A 20,345-nucleotide genomic window follows, 5' to 3' on the forward strand; every position below is an offset into this window, starting at 1 on the left:
AACTCATCCACCTTATTACGAATGCTCCTTGCATTGAGACACAAAGCCTTCAGGCTTGTTTTTACAACGCTCTTACCCCTTATACAATTATGTTGAAAAGTGGCCCTTTTTGATTTTTGCCCTGGATTTGTCTGCCTGCCACTTTTACTTTTCACCTTGCTACCTATTGCTTCCGCCCGAATTTTACACCCCTCTGTTTCTCTGCTCACCCATTTAAGAACCCCACCACCTCTTATTCTCTGTTTATTATTGTTTTCTTCTTTCCCCCCTACATGTTGGGTCTGAATGCTTTCCTTCTCTGCCTCCTGCCTCACACACTGTCTAATAGCTTTCTCTATTTGAGTCCCTCCCCCCAACCATTCTAGTTTAAAGTCTCCCCAGTAGCCTTTGCAGATCTCCCCGCCAGGATATCGGTCCCCCTCAGGTTCAAGTGCAACCCATCCTTTTTGTACAGGTCGCACCTTCCACAAAAGAGGTCCCAATGATCCAGAAATTTGAATCCCTGCCCTCTGCACCAGTCCTTCAGCCACGCATTTATCCTCCACCTTGCTCCATTCCTACTCTCACTGTCGCATCAGCAAAGCCGATAGAGGAAATGTGACCAATTCTAACTGACTGAGATTTACTGGCTGCGAATCCAGAAGCTAGTTGCATTGCAGATGGAGGCTCCAAACCCAGGTGCATGTAGTTTAGGGATAATCTTATTGATATTGTGATGTTGAAGGCTGAGCTGTGGTCAATGAATAGCGTCCTGACTGTCACATAGCTTTCTATTGTCGCGGTGACCCAGCACTGAATGTAGTGCTTATTTTACCACATTGCAGGGGGTCTAGATTGTCCCAAACACTAGCACAGATGTGGACTATTACCAATCTTTCAAAGCAACTCATTTTGGTCGATGTTAGAGGGAGGGTTCAGGCACGGAGATCACACTGATGTCGTGATTAAGAAAGCGCATCAGTGTATTTACTTAGCCATCAGAGAAGATTCAGCATGTCCACGAAAATTCTCTCAGCTTCTACAGATGTGCTAAAGAAAGTATTCTGATAGGTATGACAACTACTCTCCACACTGTCTTAACACTCTCGTGGCAAATACTAGACATTAAAGCACACTCTGCACTTCCTGGGCAGGGACAAGTTAGTTTAGCTGTAAAGTAAAATTCCCTAAACATTGTAGAATCAAGCAGTGAGGGGTAAGTGATGTGTTGGTTAAAGAATGAAGTTTCTTCCTTATACCTTTTCTATCAAACACTTCCTGAGCAGGGACAGTGGCATTTGGAAACCGATACTGTTATTAATTTGATCCGGAAGGTTGTGCATGGAATTAGAGTGACTGCACTGACGCAGCAAATGAGTCTGTTAATGGTCTCCCCTCCATTATATCACAGAGATGGGCCTTTTTTCTATTACTGTCAAACACGGAATGAGCCTGTGATAGTTTGATTGCAGTGTTTATGGACATGCCATTAACTCAGGATGTTGGCTATAAATTTAGCAGCCAATGAAGTCATGAGTAAATGTGACTGCAATCTTTCTCCAGTATTAGCACAGACTACAAATGGTGCTACTGACTGGTATCAGGCAGGCCTGATATCTAGAGTTTTTTGTATTCAAGACTCTTGCACAATTTAACACATGAACCTTCTAAACCTTCTGAATTTTGTAGTCGGCTGGGCAGTGCTCTGCATATCACTAACTTGGACAATTTTACATTTTAATCATGCCAATTAACCTACAAACCTGTACGTCTTTGAAGTGTGGGAGGAAACCGAAGACCTCGGAGAAAACCCACACAGATCACGGGGAGAACGTACAAACTCCATACAGACAGCACCCGTAGTCAGGATCGAACCCGGGTCTCTGGCGCTGCATTTTGCTGTAAGGCAGCAACTCTACCGCTGTGCCACCATAACTGCCCTGACCACCATGATCTTGCTCATTGACCACAAGAAGCCGGCACAAGGTGCAGTGTGAGCTGGTGATTCCTAAACTGTTTCACTGTTCTTTTCATGCTACAGCTTTTGAAAGCAGTACACAACAGGCTGAATAATCTCATTCCATCCTGTGTAACCATTGTGTAAGTTTCAAGTGCGATTAAAACCCACAATGTGTGCAAAGAAAGTCACTATTGCTCAGGGAAGAGAACATGTAGGTGCATGACAAAGATAACACTGTACCCTCTGTTTCCCCAAATGCTTCACAGTTAATTAAGTAGTTCCCAAATCAAATCATAAGAGGTGGTAGAATACGTGGGAGTAGATGATATGAACGAACAGGGGTCTTCGTTGACATAGACTCTGTGGTCTTACGGGCCTGTATCTGTGCTGCATCACTCTGATTCCATCTCACAACTGCTACGCTGGGTATCTATTTCACATCAGGTGAACTGGCAGCTCAAGGCACCTTATCCACGTACGCTGTTACCTTCAAGGAATTTTGAACCAGGATAATCCCGAGTGATGAATGGTCTCGACTAGAAACATAAATTATTCCTTTTTTCCAGAAAGGCTGTCTGGCCCGCTGAGTTCCTACAACTTTTTGTATCTTTGCTATAATCCCTCTATTCCTCAACACTCGCTCTACTCTTACTATTCATTATTTTTGCTTGGGCAGCTTGCAGCCCAGTGGTATGAATAGTAAGATTAAACGAGAACTTACCAGTTCGAAGTTTGATCGTTATTTTATGAGGAGTACGTTGAGGGAATACGTGAAGAACCCCGCCAGGACGCATGCGTGTCATTCTTCAAAACAGCGGTGAAATGACAGATAACTAATGACTGAACATAGTAAGATTAGAGAAGAAATACCATTTGAGTATATGATCATGGGTGGGAGCGGAGGGCACGTATTCCCTCAACGTACTCCTCATAAAATAACGATCAAACTTCGAACTGGTAAGTTCTCGTTTAATCTTACTATTTTACTTCGGAGTCACGTGAGTGACTACGTGAAGATTTTCAAAGCTCTGTGATTTCATGCCGTGGAAACGAGTCCATGCCTCACATCTGCCTTAATGACTGTGGGAGGAATTGTGTCAACATAATTTAGACATGAATCCGACATTGAAATCCATGAAAAATTTATTAACACCAAATTATAGCCCCTATTTATGGGGTAAATTAAATTACAGAACTTAAAATTGTTTCTGCAAACGTTCCAGGTTTAATGACTGGTTTATGATAAAAATAGTTGGATTGTTTTTTCCCCTGACCATCCTACTGTCTTGAGGATTTGGTCCATTGGTACATCCAACTGCATAGCTGCCGATGTAGCTGCAGCCCTGGTGGAATGAGATTTAAAAATATTAGTATCCACCCCAGCCTGTGTTAGAACCTGTTTCAGCCATCTTGAGATGGTCTGGACCGTCATTTTTTTGTGTGGTTGCTTGTGGCTGATTAAAAGTGCCTTCTCATTGCCTCTGATGATTTTCGTGTTCTCCATGTATAACAACAAATGTCTTACTATACAGAGACGATCATATATTGGGTAAGACCTAAATTCTAAATTGAGGCCTGCTGATCCCTGTCTATTCTGCTTAACTAATTCATAAATATGAAACTTAATATTTCCAGATGAAGAAGTCATGTTGTCCAGTCTTAATTTATGTAACGACTGTACCCTTTGTGCCGTGACCAAAGCCATTAGCATGACTGTTTTCAGTGTCAGTCTATGTAGGGACAGAGCTGTTGCTGGAGACCAATTCCTTAGCATCGTCAGGACAATACTCACAACCCATATTTGAGAGTACCTGGTTTTTGGGGGATTGGTATTAAAAATTCCCCTCATAAGTTTTGTTACCAGGGGGTGAGTCCCAACAGAATGACGCTCTGTTCCTTGCCATAGATAAGTTGATAGGGCACTTCTGGCGCAGTTGATGGCACTATAACTGAGCCCCTCATCATAATGGAGGCCTGCCAGGAATTCCATGGCTCATGGAATTCCATGGCTCAGTAAAACTATAAAGGATAGTATTCGGCTGAAGGCAAGGGCATATAAGGTAGCCAGAGATAGTGGGAGGGTAGAGGATTGGGAAGCATTTAAAGGTCAGCAAAAAATAACTAAGAGATTAATTAAGACGGGGAAAATAGACTATGAAAGGAATTTAGCAAACAACATAAAAACTAATAGTAAGAGTTTTTATAGCTATATAAAAAGAAAAAGGGTGGCTAAGGTGAACGTTGGTCCATTGGAGGGTGAGACTGGAGAGTTGTTGGTGGGGAACATGGAAATGGCAAATGCATTAAACGAGTATTTTGTATCAGTCTTCACCATAGAAGACACAAAAAATATTCCAACGTTGGATAAACAGGGGGCGGTAGGAATGGAGGAGCTAAATACTATTAAGATCACCAAGGAGGTGGTATTAGGGAAATTAATGAGACTGAAGGAGGATAAATCCCCTGGGCCTGATGGATTACATCCAAGGGTCTTGAGGGAGATAGCGGTGGGGATTGTGGATGCATTGGTGATAATTTTCCAAAACTCCCTGGAGGCAGGAACGGTCCCAGTGGATTGGAAAATGGCCAATGTAACACCTATATTTAAAAAAGGAAGTAAACAGAAAGCGGGTAACTATAGACCGGTTAGTCTAACATCGGTGGTGGGTAAAATGTTAGAGACAATTATTAAAGAAACACTAACGGGGCACTTGGATAAACATGACTTCATCGGACAGAACCAGCATGGTTTTGTGAAGGGGAAGTCCTGTTTAACGAATTTGCTCGAATTCTTTGAGGAAGTAACAACCCGGGTGGATAAAGGGGAACCGGTGGATGTGGTATACTTGGACTTCCAAAAGGCTTTTGACAAGGTGCCACATAAGAGACTATTGCTAAAAATAAAAAATTATGGAATTGGGGGTAATATATTAGCATGGGTAGAGGATTGGCTAACAAATAGGAAGCAGAGAGTGGGGATAAATGGTTCATACTCGGGATGGCAACCGGTAACTAGCGGGGTTCCGCAAGGGTCGGTGCTGGGACCCCAGTTGTTCACAATTTATATAAATGATTTGGAGGAGGGAACCAAGTGTAATATATCAAAATTTGCGGACGATACAAAAATGGGAGGAAAAGTAGGGGATGAGGAGGATAGGAAGAGTCTGCAAAAGGATATAGATAAGCTAGGTGAGTGGGCAACAACTTGGCAGATGAAGTTTAATACTAATAAATGTGAAGTCATTCACTTTGGGAAAAAAAATGATAGGGCAAGTTATTTTCTAAATGAGGAGGAGCTGCGTTGTAATGCAACGCAAAGGGATCTAGGGGTATTAGTACATGAATCACTAAAAGTTAGTATGCAGGTGCAGCAAGCAATCAGGAAGGCCAATGGAGTTTTGGCCTTTATTGCTAGGGGGATTGAGTATAAAAACACGGAGGTCTTGCTGCAGCTGTACACAGTATTAGTGAGACCACATTTGGAATACTGTGTACAGTTCTGGGGTCCATACTTAAGAAAGGATGTACTAGCCCTGGAGGCAGTGCAGCGAAGGTTTACAAGATTAATTCCTGCAATGAGGGGATTGACATATGAGGAAAGGTTAAGTAGGCTGGAACTCTACTCTTTGGAGTTTAGAAGAATGAGAGGCGATCTCATTGAAACATATAAGATCGTGAGGGGCCTTGATCGGGTGGATGCACCGAGGATGTTCCCAATGATCGGGGAAACTAGAACTAGGGGACATAGTTGCAGAATAAGGGGGGGCTCTTTTAAAACTGAGATGAGGAAGAACTTCTTCACCCAGAGGGTGGTTAATTTATGGAATTCACTGCCCCAGGGAGCAGTGGAAGCAGAAACTTTAAATATATTTAAGACTAAAATAGATGGTTTTTTAGCTGCCAAGGGGATAAGGGGCTACGGGGAGAGGGCAGGGATATGGACCTAGGTATGGTTAGTATAGTAAGACCTGAGTGATCTCCTGGACAAGTGTCGATCGCCTAGATTGGGGTCGGAGAGGAATTTCCCGGATTTTTTTCCCGAATTGGACCTGGGTTTTTATCCGGTTTTTTGCCTCCCCCAGGAGATCACGAGGTTTTTGGGGTGGAGAGGGGTGATAGCGGTATAAAGGGGAGGGTAGTGTCTTGTGTTCTGTGTCTTGTGTCTACTGTTTGTGGGTAAGTGTGTCTGTTTAGTGTTCAGCCATGAGCGAATGGCGGTGCGGGCTCGACGGACCTGGTGGTCTACTCTCGCACCTACTTTCTATGTTTCTATGTTTCTAGACGGGATGTTCATTGATCTGTAGGTGATGCTGTTTCTGTGACAATACATCTCCCATTTCCTGATATAGACCAGATACTGTTTTTTGGTGGACTGTCTGTGGGCCGCCAAAATTATGTTCACTGTTCGGTCCATCAGTCCCAGCTGTAGTAGAGGTATTTTTAGACTCTACAAATTAATAAATTCATATAGTTATGACATGGGTGGCTATCCCTTGTTACGGGATGAACCAATAAATCTGGTCTATTCGGGATGGTGATACATGGTTCTAATACCATGTTGAGTATCTCAGGGAACCATGGTTGAGTAGGCCAATCGGGTACTACCAAAATACCAGACGCAGAGTCTTGCTGTATTTTCCTTAATACCCGACTGATGAGGCAGAAAGGAAGGAATGCATAAATAAACAATTTCCCCCAATGCAGCTAAAATGCATCTGTCGCCGCTGCCCCAAGGTCTGGTTCCCACGAAACATAGTTTGATAACTGGTGATTAAGTCTGGATGCGAATAGATCGATATCTGGTGTTCCATACCGTGCTGTAATATCAGCAAATACTTTTTTATTCAACATCCATTCGGTGTTTTCATTAAATTTGCGTGACCTGGTGTCTGCCACTAAATTTAGTTTACCTGGTAGGTAAGTAGCTGATATCCAAATATGTCTCTGGATACACCATTGCCAAATTGTATTAGCCAGATTGTCACATGATGTCGATTTGTTTCCACCCATGTGGTTGATATATGCTACCACGGTGGTATTGTCAATCTGTAGTCTAACATGCTGGTGATATAACCCAGAACAATATGACTTTAGGCCATGGAATGCACCCAACATTTCCAGGTAGTTTATGCCCAGTGTTTGTAATAATGATGCCTCCTGTGCAGTCCATCTACCTCCACAGCTGGAGATGGAATTGGTGGCACCCCAACCAAGTGCACTGGCATCAGTTTGTAGCACCATAGAAGGGTTGCTGATAATGATTGGATTGAAACAAAGCCGAATGCTATCTATCCACCATTTTAGTTCCATTATAGCTTTGATTGGTAGCTTCATTGGTCTGTCAAAATGACCAGCATTAATTTTGAGTGCTCGTATTTTTGCTCTCTGTAAATTTTGGTAATGTAAAGGTCCGAATTGATGTGGCTGGAAAAGCAGCCACCATTTTGCCAATTACTTTTGCTACCAATCTGATGGACGGTTTACTGATGTCAATGAGGTTATTGCAAGCCTCTATTAAGTCTATAGCCTTTCCCTTTGGCAAAGTCACCGACATGTAAACTGAGTCAATGGTGAACCCCAAATAGTCCATAGTAGTGGAAGGCGTTAATTTAGATTTAACTGGATGGATAACAAACCCCAGTTTTTCAAATAACTCTTTTGTGGCTGTTACAGTTTGTTTGGCCAATTCCAAAGTTTTGCCCACAATAAGTATGTCATCTAGATATGCCATGACCATGTGTTTTCGTTTCCGTAGAAACGCTAGGGCTGGTTTCAAAATTTTTGTGAACAGCCTGGGGGCTGATGTTAACTCATTTGGCAGCGCTCTATACTGCCAGCGTTGTCCCATCCAGTTGAATTTTAAGTAACATCTGTGGTCACCTCGTATAGGCACTGAATAGTAAGCATCTTTTAAATCGATGCTAGCCATGAAGTAACCTTTGGAAATCAATTGTTTTGCAGTAACAAAGGTTTCCATTTTAAAATGAATATATTGTACAAATGTATTCAATTTGGTCAAATCTATGATGATGCGACAACCACCATCTTTTTTGTTTTTGGTAAAGATATTGGACACGAATTCTAGCGATTCGTGTTGGGATTTTTCAATTACCCCTTTTGCGTAAAGCCGTTCCAGTTCAGCATGCGCTTCTGATTTTTCTTTACCTGAAAATACGAACATTCGGTTTGGTACATGCTGAACTGGAAGGCTGTATATGTATATAAATTCTATGGTATATCCCTGGATACTGCTTAAAATATAAGTGTCGGTAGTTAACATACTCCATGCATCCAGAAAGAAGTGTAATCTCCCCCCAACCTCCATGCTCCCTGCAATTTGTAGGGAACCAGACCCACCTACCTCCATAGTTACCAGTGGCAGGTTTACTTCTTTTTGTAAATCCTTTGTTGATGTTGAGGCGCCGGTGTCTGGGTTTGTGGTTGGGTTGGTGTTGGAGGTTTGCGTATTTTCCAAAAAGGCCGGCCTGGGCCATGGCCTAAAAAAGACTCATGTTCGGTGTACCGGACCTTTGAGCTTTCACCAGTTTGTCTTGTTCTACTGGTGGGTGCGTAAGGGTGCTGTTTATGGCCGTAGTAGGTTTTTGATGAAGTCGCTTTTATGAGCCCCAGGGATTTTGCCTCCGCATCGAGCTCCTTGACTTGCTTCGACAGGTTACCTCCAAATAGTAAAATTGGTGGTTTTACGTTTCCAGGTTTGCACAGACCTGCGAAGTTTGGGTTTAGAGCGGGTCGGATGGCACTCTTCCTGATGCTGTTTATTTCATATTGTGTGTTGCAAAGCAGTGCCAGTGCATCCTGTTGGTCCTGCGACATGTCCTTCTCATCTACTGTGCGGGCGAAAGCTGTTATTCCCGCTGTTAGGAGCTTTAGTACCTTTTAGAGTTTGACCTCCATGCCTCTAACTCCTGCTCCGATATGTTTCCATATGCAATTATTTACAACAGGAACATTCAGGGATATACAGTTACCTGGTGCCAAGTGTCTTGCCGTGGTGTCCAATACAGCCTGTTCCTGTAGCTGGTTAAAGGACATATAATCTATACTGGCAGCTAGTTTTTGTTCCAGGTTTTGGCCAGTCTGGTCTGGCTGTATGAAGTTGGACACCATGTCCAGTAGATTTTCACGTTCCTGCACCCCTTGCACACTTGATTTCTCTTCTGCAAACCCCTCTTCAGGATCAGCCCTGAACTGACCCCCAGTACTCCCCTCTGACGAGGGAGATGCACTGTGCAGCCCTACAAGAGATGCTGCTGTGGGTTTAACATAGTGCCCACAGTGACTAGACTCCATCTCCCGGAGCCTGTCACGTTGGAGCAAGTGCTCCACACACCGCTCCATCCGGCTCCAGTGCTCCCGGTCGCTGGCCGCTTGCGGCTGCTCTAAGTCGGACTCATCTGAGTCAACGACTTTGTTAGTTTTTTGTTTTGCCTTACCGCCCGGCCGCGTAGTGGATCTGGCCGGTGCGGAGGCGAAGTCGGGCACAGCTGTTCCCATTACGGGTGATTCATGTGCCGCAGGCCGCTGCTGGCTGCCCGCAACTCCGCGGTCCTCCCCCGCCAGCTTTGTCGCAGCCCTCGTTGTTTTCTTGGACTTGTCCATTGACTCCCCACCTGTAAATCAGTATGGGAACAACACAAAAGACCGCAGAGTATCTCTTACCTGCAGGTTCCGGCTTTTAAAACTGCCGCTGCAGGGGAAAGTCGTTCCACCCCGCCTGACTGTTTCACAATGCGTGTAGCAATATGCCACGCATGCGTCCTGGCGGGGTTCTTCACGTAGTCACTCACGTGACTCCGAAGTAAAATATTGATTTCTCGCTTCAGGTAGCCCTGGCATTCCTTCTCTCTCTATCCCTCTCCCACCCAAGTTGCACTAGCTTTGCATTTTCACCCTACAAATAGCTTACAATGGCCTGTTTCCTTTATCATCGTTACTTTTTTTCATATAATTCATTGTTCTTTATCTCTGCACATCACCATCTATATTTCTCATTTCCCTTATCCCTAACCAGTCTGAGGAAGGGTCTTGACCCGAAAAACCACCAATTCCTCTCTAGAGATGCTGACTGTCCCGCTGAGTTACTCCAGCTTTTTGTGTCTATATTGATTACTAGACCTAGTGCAGACCCGTTGGGTCTGTTCCCCCAACGTGCGGTTGTGGGGGGGGGAGGTGGCATGCAGCATCACACACACTAACTACCCCCCCCCCCCCCGCACTCACGCTAATTACCCCCCTTGATATAATATTAATAATTTGATCCTTTTACCCCATAACCACCGTATCTACTGACGCATAGCCCCCAACTTGCAGTCACATCTAGAGGGGAGGGGGGGGGGGGGATGAGAGTGAGGGCAGAGAGAGAAGGGGCAGAGACAGAGAGAGAGAGACAGAAACACAGAGAGAGGGGCAAGAGGGAGAGGAGGTTGGGAGGAGGAGAAGAGGAAGGGTGGGTGGGTAAAGGGGGGGGAGGAGAGAGAGAGGGGGTGCTGAGAGGGGGGTGAGGGGGAGAAGTGGGGAGCAGGGAGGGGGAGGGAGGGGGGAGGGTGGAATGAAGAGGGTAGGGGGTGTAGAGGGGAGGGGGTTTAGGGGAGGGTGGGGGAGGGGAGGGGGGAGAGAAGGGGAGGGGGGCGGGCGGGAGAGAGGGGGGGAGAGAGGGTGTGCTGAGAGGCGGGGTGAGGTGAGGTGAGCGGACGGGGAGAGGTGGGGAGCAGGGAGGGGGAGGGAGGGTGGAGGGAAGGGGGTAGGGGTGTGTGGAGGGGAGGGGGGTTTAGGGGAGGGACGGTGGAGGAGGGGATGGAGTGGAGGAGGGAGAGAAAAAGATGGGAGAGAGAGAGGGGGAGAGAGGGGGGGACAGGAGAGGGGGGAGAGAGGAGAGGGGGGGAGAGGAGAGAGGTGGAGAGAGGAGAGGGGGGAGAGAGGAGAGGGGGAGAGAGAGGGTGTGTTGAGAGGGGGGTGAGGGGAGGGGGAGAGGTGGGGAGCAGGGAGGGTGGAGGGAAGGGGGTATGGGGTGTGTGGAAGCGAGGGGGGGTTAGGGGTGGGACGGTGGGGGAGGGGATAGAGGGGAGGAGGGGGAGAAAAAGAGGGGAGAGAGAGAGAGGGGGGAGGGGGGAGGGGGGAGAGGAGAGAGAGAGGAGAGGGGGGAGAGAGGAGAGGGGGGATGGAGGAGAGGGGGGGGGAGAGGAGAGGGGGGAAGAGGAGAGGGGGGGAAGAGGAGAGGGGAGTGAGGGGGTATGCTGAGAGGGGGTGAGGTGAGGGGGAGGAGAGGGGGGGAGAGGAGGAGGGGGGGGGGGGAAGAGGAGAGGAGGGGAGAGAGAGAGTTCCTTTTTATTTCAACCCAAACAACCATTTGCAGGCAGTGCTTTTTTACTTTAACCATATTTTCACTTTCAAACCACATTAAGGGTACTTACTCAGAGTTGTGTGGACATTTGTTCAGTTTTATTCACAGCTCAGAGAAACGTGACCCTCTGCCTTCCTCCAGCTTGCAGACACTGATTGAGGCACACCACTTCCTGGTTTTATAGTCCCTCCCCCCTGCCGCCAGCGGGGGAAGCAGAGAGAATGGGGAATTTTGTAAAATCATTAATATCTCTGTCATATTTCATCGACGGGAAATATCCTCGGCACACATACGGCGGAGGGGGGCTCTGAGCGAGGTGGCCAAAAATGACGGCCGTAGGTGGCGGCATTCTCTCGGAAATCACAGCACAGATCACCAAAACCGGTCAAGAACAGAGTTTTTGTAATATAGATAGATGTATTCTTTATTAGACCCTCAAAGTTCATCATCTTACACTTCAGAATTAACTTGCATCTGGCACTGGTCTGCCCAGATTCGGACAAATGGATTAGTGTCATTCTGTAGCAAAAGGTTATTTCCTTGCTGTTGACAGCCCCACCAATTTCCACTGATATCAAGCCCAGATGACACGGGCATTGGTGGTGTTGTTGATAGTGAGGAAAATAGTATTTTCCCAACCCTAACCTTTGAGTCATAGAGTGGTACAGCATGGAAACAGGCCTTTCAGCCCATCTTGCCTTTGCAGATCAAAATGTCCCATCCATCTGCCGTCTTCCTGCGTTTGGCCCATATCACTCAAAACGGTTTCTCTCCATATACCTGTCTAGATGTCCTTTAAATGGTGTTATAGTGTATAGTGCATCCTCCGTGAGAAGTACAAAAAGACCAAATAGAATGATCCAACCATGAACATGTTTCCGGCAGCAGAAACCCTTTGGAGAGTAGATCCCAAAAATGAGAACTTGTGTCATACCAAACACAGTACGAATCTTTACAAATCAGAAAGATAATTGGGGATTTAAAACTAGTTCAACATTTAATAATAAAATTTTCTAAACTTGTGGAAATGTGGTTTCTTAATATCCCAAACTGTTAAAAGATGTGTGGGCCTGAGTTATTAAGGCTGTACTGTTGAATTCCACCCACAATCAACAAAGGTAGACTGACTGTAACCCAACAATGTAATCAGGATGGATATGTTTATCAGTTCTCAGAAGTGGGAAGGCGAGGCTGAATCTGGCACCATGGTGAATCCATAGTTTTTACTCACTCTACATCTTCCTCACCAATATGGTTGATATTAAACTCTTTTCTTAAGAGCCCTTTATCCTTTCAAGAGAAAATACACACTCACCTGTGGTGAATGGCCAGTAGTGGCCATGCATTGATGCCCAAATGACAGAAATTAATACTTCGTCTTGGTGTATCCCACTGCCTCTGTTATATCCTAAAACTGCAACTCTATCAACATTGCAAAACAGAAGAGGCAAGGTTACGACATGATATAAATTCAGTGTAAGTATGATTGAGATTTAAAATAAAAGCACTTTCACATGAGCAGTCACAAGGCGTTGAGAAGAAACTGCATGGTAGGCTGGGTGAGGTTAAATCATATGGGATCCAGGGGACACCAGCTGGATGGATGGAAAATTGGTTTGAAGATTGGAGACAGAGGCTGGTGATAGAGAGTTGTTTTTCAGACCAGAGACCTGTAACAAATGGGGTAGTGCAAGGATCGGTGCTGCGTCCACAGATGTTCATTATATGAATGATTTGGATATGAATGTCGGCAGCATGGTTAGTAAGTTTGCTGATAAACCAAAATTGATGTAATAATGGACAGTGAAGAAGGTATCTGAGGTTACAACAGATCCTGTTCCGTTGGCCAATAGGCCAAGGAATGGCAGACTTTAATTCAGTTAAATATGAGCTGTCGCATTTTGGTAAGACAACCCATGGCAGAACACACACAGTAAATGATATAGGCCTGGGGAGTGTTACAGTACAGAGGTAGCATGCAGTGGAGGTACATAGTTCCGTGAAAGTGGTAACATTGGTAGAAAGGTTGGTGAAGTCATTTGACATGCTTCCCTTCCTCGGTCAAGACATTGAACACAGTAGTTGGAATGACAGGCTACAGCTGTGCTGTTAATGGTAGGGCCAGGATTTGGAGTACAGTGTACAATTCTGGTTACCCTATTATGGGGGAGATGCCATTAAAGTAGAAACGATGCAAGAATTGCTATGGGGGGGGGGGGGGGGGGGGCATTTGAGCTCTAAGGCAACGTTGGATACAACAGGCCATTTTCCCCTGGAGGAAGGAAACAGAGATGTGACCTTATTTAGGTTTATAATATTATTAATGGCATAGATATGGTGAGTAACCAGTCTATTCCCCAGGGTAAGACTGACTAAAACGAGAGGGCATGGATTTACAGTGAGAAGGGAAAGATTTAAAAGAGACCAGAGGAGAGAAGGTGATGCATACATGGAAAGAGCTGTCAGAGGAAGTGATGGAGGCAGGTACAGTGACAATATGAATAAAACATTTCGATAGGTGCATGTGTCAAAGTTCGAACCTTAAAGCAGACAACAACACAATGGTTAAAGGTAAACCAGGCCAATCTTTAATCGATCGTCATACGGGAGTGGCGGGTGCCTGGTGCAAAGTGAACATCTCTTTACACAATGCTCCCCAGGCTCCACTCACTGAACAAAGCAAAGTTAGTACAGTTATACATTTTTCTTATCAATAACACACTCCTACCAAGTCTGAATATGGCATGACTGAAATATTCTACAGCCTTTCAAAATAAAAGAAAAGCTGGGTCTAAATCAGGCTCCTCCAATTACAAGTTATTGCTTATCTTTTCAGTGTCAGCTATATATATTTTTAATCTTGGCTCATCATCTTTCTTCATGGCCTTGAACAAGTACATGTTATTACTGCAAGCTTCCATATTAATTTCTATATTAAAACAACAGCATCTACTCCATTTTGTGTACTGCATTACTTATCTGCAAAGTCAGCAGTATTATACAGACTTGACGCAGAGTCACTCTATTGTCTTTCCATGACCATGCGTTCTTAGTTTCCATCTTAAATTAGTAAGAAGAACAATTACAACAACTCAATTTTGTCAACACTTTTAGATTTGATTGCATTAACTCTTTCACATGGATAGGAAAGGTTTGGAGGAATATTGGCTAGGCACAGGTGTGGGACTAGCTCAGTTATGCAACATGGTCAGCATGAATGAGTTGGGCCAAAGGGCTTGTTCTACGCTGTGTAGCTCGTTTCTCTGACTGATTGATGCTCTGTCAGCTGTGGATACAAGTTATGTTAAAAAGGAATGGCAGCATTCAAACTTTGTCAGAAAATAAAATCAGTCCAATGTTGCAGCATGCATCAGACTGGTTGATGGATCAGAATCAATTACTCACTGTTGAAATTGTATTACAATCTCAGAGGCAATCTGACATAGAGCGATTGAAAACACACAACCGTTAGAAATATATTGCAGGACTGAAAGATGGTATCAACAAATTCTCAGCTCCCCCACTGCCGCCCCCTGTAGAAAACATCTGATGTGCCTTGTTATTAAGAAGATTATTTATTTAAGAAAAGATAAATCACAGCCACAAAATTAACACATGTTATAAGCATATTAATAAAATCAGTTTTCATTGCATCACTGGTGTGTCTCCTGTTCTGGTTGATATTAAGGCACATCAGGATCTCCAACTCTATGTCAAAATAAATGCATAATCTTCACCTTATTGTGACTGCCTTCTACAACAAAAGAACATGGTGGGGTGGGGGTAGATTGGAGCACAATGCCCACTGATCAGGAAAGGAGCAATCAGCTGGGTAGTTGGGATGCAGACCATTGAAAGCATCTTCAAAAATAAGATGGACAACATGTTTTTAGTTGGGGAAGATTCTGTCAGAATGGATGGCATTGTGGTGCAGCTGATAGAGCTGCTACCTCACAGCGCCACATACCTGAGTTTAATTCTGATCTCGGGTGCTGTCTGTATGGAGTTTTCTCATTCTCCGCATGACTCCGTGGGTTTTCTCCAGGTGCTGCGGATTCATCCCACATCCCAAACGTATGTCAGGATTTGTAGGTTAATTGGACTCTGTAAACTTCCCCTAGTGTGTAGAGAGGTTTTGTCAAATTTTTAAGTAACAACATTTATGGGAGCAGATAATGTGGTTGATGTAATCTACATGGATTGCAGTAATGGCTCTGTCAATAACCCTAATAGGAGACTGATTATAAATGTTATAGTCCATGGACCCAGTCCAAGTTAGCAAATTGGATCCAAAATTGGCTTGATAATATCTGGCAGAAGATGAAAGTGGAGGTGTGATTGGACGTTTGTGACCAGTGATGTACCACAGGGCTCAGTGCGGGAACCCTTTCTGTCATACGTGTTGACAATTTGGATATTAATTCAGAAGGTTGGATTGGTAAGTTTGCAGATGCCATGAAAATCTGTATTGTCACTGATAGTGAGGAGGATAGTTACAGAGCAGCACCTCTGGAAGGAGATGCAGAAGAGTGTTTTTCTATAGAAGGATCCCAGTGATGTGTGAATTGGGAGTCATCGATAGGCTGTGGTGAAAGCAACAGGAGAGGAATTAGCAGCAACAATATTGCCAGAAGGTCAGTCCAGGTGGCAGTACTGGTGGTCATGTCATTGATTCCATTTTTCTGGGAGGGCCTTTGAGTAAACACACAGGAATTACACTTCAGGGTCTTTACTCCTGGTCGATATGCTGTATATACCCTACCCAAGTATGAATATTGATTGCTAACTTCAAGTAAACCTTACTTTCCCTCTCTCTCCATCCCTCCCCTTCCCAGTTCTCCAACCAGTCTGACTGTCCCCGATTACATTTAATCTCTGTTTGCTTTGTTTTCACCTCCTCCTAGCTAACAACGATCTACATTTTCCTTGAACCCCATCTCTTTTGATCTTATTTTCACACCTTACCGTTCCTTATCTCGGTGTCTCCATCTCCCCTGATTCTTGACTCAAAATGTCACCCATTCCTTCTATCCAGAGATGCTGCCTGTCCTGTGGAGTTACTCCAGCATTTTGTGTTCATCTTTGGTGTAAACCAGCATCTGCAGTTCCTTCCTACACAATATAAACACCTGGTCAATATATACACTGGGTAAATATACACATCCCAACAATATATGCATCTGACAAATATACTTCTTCTTATCGAGTCCACACACAAGATTAGAAGTTGTTCAGCCAGAGCTGAACACACTTCTCGGCATCTGCATACAATGGTGTCTGTCTTGCGCTTCTCGTGCTTCTTGTGCGCGGTGGTGAAAAGATTGGTGGAAACAGGGCCGCGACGTGAACGCTCTTTCCTTGACCCCACAAATATACTGTATACATCCAACCAATATGTGTTCCCCACCAATATAGGCAACCCACCAGTACATACACCCGACCAATATATTTACCACCAATATATACAAATCATCAATATATACCCCTCACTAACCTATACCCCCGACCAACATATACACACCACCAATATATAGACAATAGACAATAGGTGCAGGAGTAGGCCATTCGGCCCTTCGAGCCAGCACCGCCATTCAATGTGATCATGGCTGACCATTGCCAATCAGTACCCCGTTCCTGCCTTCTCCCCATATCCCCTGACTCCGCTATCTTTAAGAGCCCTATCTAGCTCTCTGTTGAAAATATCCAGAGAACCGGCCTCCACCGCCCTCTGAGGCAGAGAATTCCACAGACTCACCACTCCCTGTGAGAAAAGGTTTTTCCTCATCTCCGTTCTAAATGGCTGACCCCTTATTCTTAAACTGTGTGTGGCCCCTGGTTCTGGACTCCCCCAACATCGGGAACACGTTTCCTGCCTCTAGCGTGTCCAAGCCCTTAATAATCTTATATGTTTCAATGAGATACCCTCTCATCCTTCTAAACTCCAGAGTGTACAAGCCCAGCCGCTCCATTCTCTCAGGGTCTCGACCCGAAACGTCGCCCATTCCTTCTCTCCACAGATGTCGCCTGTCCCGCTGAGCCACTCCAGCATCCCGTGTCTCATCCTGCATGTAGACCAGCATCTGCAGTTCCTTCCCTGCACATTCACGCTGCCCTGGTCTACCCTACAAGATGTCCCCAGCCGTGGTCTTGTACCCCAGAGAGACCCTTCCCTCGTCATCTAACCCGAGGGGCAAATGCATCTCACACGGGGGTCCCAAACGCTGACAGACACCAAAGTTACCCAATATCGAGGCCCCTCTACCTCTTTCTCTCTCTCTGTGAATCAAATGTTCATGAGCAACTTCAGATGATGTTTCCATAGAGGACCAAAGTAAATAAAAACCCAGCGTGTGGTAGGTTGACAAAACCGATGTCCCAGAAAGAAATAATAGTATACAATTTTGTAAAGTCACTCTGCTTTAGGCTCCGTGTCGCACTCCTGGCCAGAGTGTAGAGTCTTCAGATGTCGACCAGGCTCGGAGGGAAGTCCGCTGTCGATGGTGGGAGGGCAGGGAGGGGGGCTTGGGGGGAGAGAGGGACGTCAGTCGCTCTCAAAGGTGTGGCATTGGGCATCGTGGTGCATGTAGTCTGATCAAGGCAGCTTGAAGCCGTGCTTGTCCACACACCAGCAGAGCCCACGCCTCTTCCCCTTCGACGGCTTGCACTGCTTGCGTTTGTAGAGGCCCTTGCGGTCGCAGTTGGGGATGTAGACCTCTTGGGGATGTAGACCTCTTCCAAAAACTGCCCCTTGCCAAAAACTAACCCCCTTGCCAAAAACTAACCCCCTCTGTAACAAACTAACCCCCCCGCTACAAACTAACCCCCCTGCCAAAAGCTAATCCCCTCATTCACAAACTAACCCTCCCTGCCAAAACCTGTCCGCCTCTGCCAAAAACTAACCCCCCACTGCTACAAACAACCCCCCGGCTAAAAATCGCCCCCAAAACTCCCGGCCATGCAAAAACTAACAAACTTTCACAAAACTATGAAACTTTTCCCCTAAACTCCTGCAACGCAAAAATAAAACCTTTAAAAACACTTCTCCCCCCCGCGCCCCCAAAAAACTCCTGCAGTCCAAAAGTATCAAAGGTTTCCAAAGTTTTCCAGCTTTGAAATGAAGGAGTAAAAACTTCTCCGGGCGGCGGCGGCGTTTCACAGTTTCCTGCTACAGACAGCGGACTAGACGGGGCAGAGACTCAAGTCCCACTACTCCCGAACAATACATTGGCATCTTCTCTGACATCCAATGTACCACCAGCCTTCAGCAGTGTGCTGGAAGTTGCTTCTACTGCAGTGGAACCTGTGGGTGGCACTGTGCTGCAGTTTGTTATGCTGCTGCCTCACAGTAACAGTTTCAGATGTAATTCCAGCTTTGGGCGCTCTCTGGTGGGATTTGCTCGTTCGCTCTGGGACTGCATAGGATTTTTACGGGGCCTCGGGTTTCCTGCCATTTCCAATGGATGTTAGCTTGATAAATATATTGGCTGCTGTAAATGTGTGTAGGATCTGGTAGGATAGGTGTGAATGAAGGGGGTAGAACATGTGAGGGAGAAGAGTCATAGCCATATAGCGCAGAAATGGCCCTTCAGCCCATTGCATCCATACCGACCTTTCATACTCTACATTAATCCCATTTTCCTGCACCTTCTATGCCTTGCCTATTTTTGTGTCTGTATAACTGCCCGTTAACATAGTGATTATTATCTGATGATTCCAACTCTGGCAGCGGGTTCTGGGTATCAACCACCCAGTGTAAAAAAAACTTACCCCTCAGATCACCTTTAAAACTCCAGATCACCTCTCACCTTAAACCTGTACCCCTTTGTATTTTAAACTCCTTGTATGGGAAAAAGATTCTTTATCAACTCTATCTGAGCCTCATGGATTAGTGGAGATTAGTGCTGGCTGGATGGTTAGTGTGGATTCTGTGGGCTGAAGGGCCTGATGGCAAAACCTGATATATTTCCCCAGCTGGAAGTTGTGTGCTCCAGAGGTGCTGGACCTTCTGTGCTTTCTGAGTTGAGTGTGCATTTTCTGGCACAGATTCCAGTGCACCAAACATATAATCTGTTCACCCACCTTCTGCAGTTTGGCCTGTTGAATTTTATATTTGAGATCCTGGTCACACGTGTGTGTGGAACTAGTGTGTGAGCTCAACCACAGCCAGGTTGGGCTCTTGAATTGCTCCTCTGTTGCCGTAGCTGGGGTTCCCCCCTCAACGCCAGCGTTGAAATGTTTACAGTAACCAGAATCTAAGCTGGTGGTATCCAGTGGCAGTGTAGAAGTTTCAATCCAAAACCTATCCATGTTCTCCAGAGATACTGCCTAACCTGCTGAGTTACTCCAGTTTATACAGATGCATCAAAAGATTCAGTAGATAAAGTAGGAATAGCATTTATTGTACCAGAATTTCACATCAAAGTAGGGAAGAGGATCAATAATGAAGTCTCAGTATACACAGGTGAAATGATTGCAATATTGTTAGCGGTACAGTGGGTCGAGGATACCAGGCCTTTAAGGACAGTTATTTGTTCAGATTCAAGTTTAGCACTAAAGAGTTTACAGCACAGCCATTCAGACAGTAGACCAGACATTTTGATTGAAATACAACAAACACTATTCAGAATTCAAATGATGGGGCTTACAGTCATATTTTTATGGGTACCAGCACACATTGGCATTAGAGGAAACGAAATGGCAGATAAGGTAGCAAAAGAGGTAACAAAAAGAAGTAAGATTGATTTAAGTATTAACATAGGTAAAACTGAAGTCAAAGACATTATTAAGCAAAGACTGAAGGAAAGATGGCAAAGCAATGGGAGGAAGAGCGGAAAGGACGGTGTTTCTACAGAGTCCAGAGGAAAGTGGGAGAAATGAGATGTGTGTGGCGGCTCCCAAGGGTCGTGCCACCTTAGTGTCGAACCCCTCGGCACAGGAGTGGTTCAGTCCGGAGGCGGCCCTTAGCCGGAGGCTTTAAAGGCTGGGGTTTGGGTGCCATCTTTCTCTCGTTTGGTCTTCCCTACAACCGGGAGGATCAGAATAAAA

Source organism: Amblyraja radiata, chromosome 27 (genome assembly GCF_010909765.2).
Source record: "Amblyraja radiata isolate CabotCenter1 chromosome 27, sAmbRad1.1.pri, whole genome shotgun sequence".
NCBI lineage: Eukaryota > Metazoa > Chordata > Chondrichthyes > Rajiformes > Rajidae > Amblyraja > Amblyraja radiata.